We start from the raw sequence: 5884 nt of genomic DNA, 5'->3' as shown, positions 1-5884 counted from the left end.
ATATTATTATTACTTCTACGTACGTACTAATTAATTTATTTTAGTTATGTAGATTATTTTAATTTAGTACTACTACCGTTACCTTCGTCGTATATAGTATATATATATATATATATATATATATATATGTGTGTGTGTGTGTGTGTGTGTGTGTGCAGCAGTTTTTATACAGAATTGTTTCTGAAAGTTGTGGCGGATATTGGATATGAATATTTAACGTTCGACTTGTTTCTCCGGTTCCAAATCCCTAGAACGCGAACAAGCATCTTTAGAGAATGTAAACCAAGCAGAGTGAGTTGACGGCTCGAAGGCAACGTTATATACACCCGGAATGCCTCCCGCTGACTGCAGAAATCACCGGCTGGAGTTAATAAGCGCGGAAAGAGCTGAAGAGATAGAAGATGGCTAGGTGGATGATGCGAAAACTTTGGTATATTAACCGATTTGGCGATTACGCGCTGCGTTCGCAACTCTTGCCTAGAAAATTTGCAATACGGACATGTTTGTCAGACACGTCGAATGAATTTCCGTACCGTATTCTCAATGGATTCATGGGCGTATTTTACCAAGGAATATATCAAGATGCATGTGTGCATCTACAATTAAAGTTTCAAATGAGTAACTTGGCTTTTCTGTACACGACAGTAAACAATATATTGCTATCTTACAAGAAATGTAATTCCACTAATTTTAGTGAATCGTTTCGTATATCTATGACTGCATGTTACTCACATTATGTAGCAAGAAGGATAACGAATTGTGATTCTGTGCAAAAAAGAAGATTAATAATGTACGGATATAAATATTTATATTCATACAATACATTTGAATGAAAATTCCACGTAGCCAATTTACGAGCGTCTTATTCTTCGTCTTCAGCTAAGCTATCTCGTTTGAACATATCGATAAGTATGGTGACCCTCCTCCCTTCGATGAATCTTTGAATTATCGTGGCCGTTGCGCCGCGCGGAGTCTGATCTCCCGGCGGTTTTATGGGTTTATTAGAAGCAAATCAGGAGGATAGAGTCTCTAATCAAAGATACTGACGAGCGGGACTGTGTTGGTTTGGCATTATGGCATTACGCGCTATCCTCCTTTCACTCCTTCACCCTCTTTCCTTCCCGTTCCACCCTTGTCCTTATACCACACTCTCGTTAGAGACATTATATTACCGACGCCAAATCAAATCCGTGATTGTGAATACTGCGGCAGGGGTTCTCGAAGTGGTACGTCTTATTCTTCGCAAGAACATCGTAATGCGCATGTAATAAACAAATAAGAAAAAATAGGTCAGAGAATAGGATATTATTGACTAATATCCCTCTAATGACCACGATATATTCTGGAATATTTACAATTATTTTCCATTATATTTATATTTTTCTCAAAATAAATTCATGCTTTATACATGTTGTACATACACAAGTTGCGATAATATATTTTTTCCTTTGTTACTATTTATACCAAACAAAAATTAATTGCTCTAACGACTTTATCATGGACATGTGGTTTGTAGTAGATGGTAATTAGATTTTATGACTATACATTTCTACGGTCGAATTGTAGAAGTTCTTTTAATGATTGGTAATTTCTTCAGTAGATTGCGAATCCGCTTTTGTAATAGAATTTCTTTGGCTGAATTGTGAGAAGTATATATGTGAAATGAAGGCAATTATCCTACTAGGATGAAGATGCAATTTTGATATTGAAGTCGCACATCGTGTACGCGAAACGTGTGATAATTTGGTCCATAGGGTATATTGATTACAAATTTAATTCAGAGATGTTCCGGTCTCGAGAGTTAATTACGCAAAGCACATCAAATTGATATTTAACAATCCTTAATAACGATTACATCAACAAGTAGCGATCGGTTGAAGTGTCTCGTTGAAAGGACATAATTGTACAATTGAGAAGATTGTCTCTTTTTACAGCTTTAGAAGCGCTTGGTTACATTTTCGGATTGACTTACATGCATGGATTCAAGACAAATAATGATCGCCTCATAAAAAATACTAGTTTAGGAATAAAATTAAAGATTTACATCATTGGGATGCAAACGAAAACGAGAAAAAATGAAATTTGATAGCTCAGAAAGTCGATGTGGTTCTGAATCCTGAGTCGGTTCAGGGAACACAACATTCACGACCAGCAAAGCAAGTTCGCGTTTTTATATCCTCATGCGAAATAAATGAAGACGAAACCAGATAAATCTATCGATCGATTGCAGGAACGCGCGACGATGCCCCGCTGTTTAATAGCGGCCACGTCTTAACACGTTCACCTGGGCACTTAGATTGTCTATTAAAGGTATTTACTGCATATTATTACCTTCACTGTTTGATCGGCGTTTACGATCGGCGATAATAAAATAATTATAACTCGGCGTCGTAAAACTTTACGGGAGGGAAAGAGGTCTGTGACTGTGCTCTTCGGGAAACAGTGCTCGTCCTAAGGTCGTTCCCTCGTGTTCTAAACTTATGTATGCACGCGCAAAATACACGATCCCGTGATCGTGGTCATACGCCAGACTGAGATCGCCAAGCCGTAAAGATAATGGAATGGCGCTCTATCTTAAGGTCCACTTCGATTTTTCGCAGACGCGATTATTTCTGGTACGGTACGTGAGATCGTTGGAATTTTTCTCTTTCGTGATCGTTGCATTTATTCACTATGCGTCATTTGTTCGGTCTTCGCGAATGATCTTAAAACGGTCTTTCGGTATTTAATGATATCTTGAATATTCTGATAGTATGTACTATATGAATTTAATGTAGCATTTTGATTAATGAAATTGCATTACGCAAAAAGAAGCTCATAAATGTTAATAATAATATTTTATTATTAATAAAATAAAACATTTTTATCTCTTTAATCATTTAGGGGCAAATGATGCACATCACATTAAAATTAAATTGGGGATAAATTTTTAGGGTAAATTAGGGATTTAATAGGGATTTGTGCTGATTAGTTAAGAACTGAAGATGGAAATGTATAGCATTGATATTTTTAATTATCAAAAAGATTAGATATTCATCAATATATTGATAACGTAGATATATCAATTTTCACTTGTAGGTTATTTTTTAACAAAAACAGTAAAAATATTGTTTTTTAAGTTGAATGAAATAATGTCATCCTAGAGAGATAATGTACATATTAATTCATACTTCAGCTTAAAGAAAATACGAACTTTTAAATTATCTATATTACAAATGAAGAAGTAATATTTCTCGATTTCAATAAAAAAAATTAATTATATAACTGTTTGTATTGACAAAACAATATTAAAATGCCAGAATGTTATAAATTTAATTGTTTATTTCTACTGGATCTCCACATTTTATATACAGTACCGTTTTCTTGAATTTATTAGTAGCGCGCATCGAAAGTTTCAGTCCGCGATATTGGACGTCTAAAACGATATTGGACGATACGTACATATCTGTAACAAGTCACAAGACAAAGAAGATCAACTTTTTGCGGCCAAGAGAATCATAAAGTTGTACTGCGTTTATTGGAAACGTGCTAAGATCGGCGCAACTATTTTAGCGCGCGATACTAAAACGCTTCAGTGAGTCACTGCGCAGTAAAGCTGTTGTTTATCAGTTGGCCCAAGCGCATCATAATACGCATGAATTATCGATCTTTAATGATGATTCCGGCACGGTAACCGTACGACAAACGCATTCTACGACGATAAATCTTACGGTCGTAAACAATTTGCGAGGACAAAGGGGACAATCTGGGCCAAAGAGGGGCAACGGGATGATCGTGGCAATACATAACGACAAAAGAGCTAAGTGGTAATTATTTATGCGTTATAAACAGGCATAACTATAGAATATCGCGAACGCTCGAATTAGACTAACGTTAAATCAGTATAGACCAGCCGGATTCTCTTTGGCATCCACTACAGAACCGTTCCCTTCGCCACGAACGTTTCAGTTTCATTCGAGAAGCCTGATTTTCGTAGCGTGAACGTACACCTACATCTCTAAAAGACATCGGCGCACCCTGTGCTCATCCGTGACCTAATTGTGACTTATGGCGACTCTAACAGAACCACCCGTTTATATGCCTCTAAGAAAAGCACCCTCCCCTCCCTCCTCGAGAAAACGAAAATAATTCTGCGTTGTCTGATTGTCGTTGTCTGATGTCTCCTTTTGTCATTCATTATGTGATACTTTTTTTGTAGGAAATTTTGCATAAATCTTTTTTGCTCACATCTGTTAAGTTTTAGAATGAAAATTGTAAAACAGTTTCTATTCTAAGATTTTTTTGCAATATTCTCTCTAGGCCAGAGCTGTTCAAAGTCGGGGTCTTTTGGCTTTAAATTGAAATGTGTCAGTATTTACGCCTATTACCGTTCTTACTCTTCTCTTCATTGTTGTTTTGTCATAGATCTCGGGGACACTAGCCTGAAATCGTTAAAGATTTTTTATGTCTTTCACTATGTTTAAAAGTACTCTGTTACAATATTACAAGATATTATTTATAATACATATAATTAACTATAAAAATATATGAATTATAAATATATATATATATATACATGTGTGTATATTAGGGTGGTTATTTTAATAATTTTTAAATTTTAATCGGAATATCCCCTAAAATGGTTCAATGTCTCAAACAAATAACATCAGATTTTTTTAGATTTTTTGAACAATTTTAACCTGTGCCATCGGGGAAAGGATAGGAAAAACACCTTTGTATGACAAAATTCAGCCGATATTCTAATGCTTAATCAATTTTAAAGTATTTTTTAATTTGTTCGAAATTGAATGAACTATAACTATAAGCCCATTTTGCATAAATTTTGATTACGGTGAAAATTAAATTGCCAATCCAATATTCATTATCTAATATTCGTATAATTTTGATTTTTTTTGCTTACTTCATTGGATCGGCAATTTTTATTATACGACAAAACAGCAATGAAGTGAGAAATAGGAATAATAAACGTGAATATCGACACATTTTAATTTCAAACCAAAAGACTTCAACTTTGGACAACTCTAGATATCGATTATGTAATCTTTTTCTAGAGAATATGTGAAAAATGAAATTTTTATATATATACATATGTACATGCATACCTATAAAAATTTTCACTTTTTATGTTTCCGCCCTAAGAAAAAAGTTACATGATCGATATTCTGCTCCAGGCTAATCAATTAATTTAAAAAATTTTTCGATGATAGATTTTTTTCAATCTGATTATTTATTTGTCACAGACAGTCTTTGGATAAATATTATATTGATCCCGGAAAAGTGTAAAGTGTACGAGAACGTATACATGTAAATAATACATTGCTAATGCGCATCGAGTGGCAAGCAACATATTGAGGTCGGTGAGAACAGAGAAAAGGAGAAAGAATGGTTATCTGTTACCTGTTGTTTCTGTTTGTACAGGTCGACAGGTGCGCCCTGCGCCACCCAGCTGCTGCCATCGTCCCAATATCATTCATATGTACCTGCACTTCCGCCAAACAATATGATTGTCTTTCTACCAATTCGTTGTTTTTACATGTATATCGATAATTCAAATTCGTTCCATCTTTGAAGATAAATAGTACTGTATATTTTTTTCGTGTAACACATGTTTGTTGACAACGATTCGAAGGTCACAAATAAAAAGAAGACATAAACAGAGACCAAACGTTGTCCTGTAGCCGTTAATTTATGGAAGAGCGTGCGTATTCCTTCGCGATTTATCAGCACGCTTTCTTTTCAGCTGCTATCGTGCCGCATTAATGGCTCACGAGTTTTCCCTATGTGTTGACTAGATAAGGTCTGCACTGAAGACGAAGGATCATTTATGGTACATTAAAAGGGCAGTAGAGGGATAGTGATAGTATGAGAGAGAAAGAGAAGAGAA

The sequence above is a fragment of the Atta cephalotes genome (assembly GCF_000143395.1).
Source record: "Atta cephalotes unplaced genomic scaffold scaffold00013, whole genome shotgun sequence".
NCBI classification, from domain to species: domain Eukaryota; kingdom Metazoa; phylum Arthropoda; class Insecta; order Hymenoptera; family Formicidae; genus Atta; species Atta cephalotes.
This window is presented reverse-complemented; position numbering follows the sequence as displayed.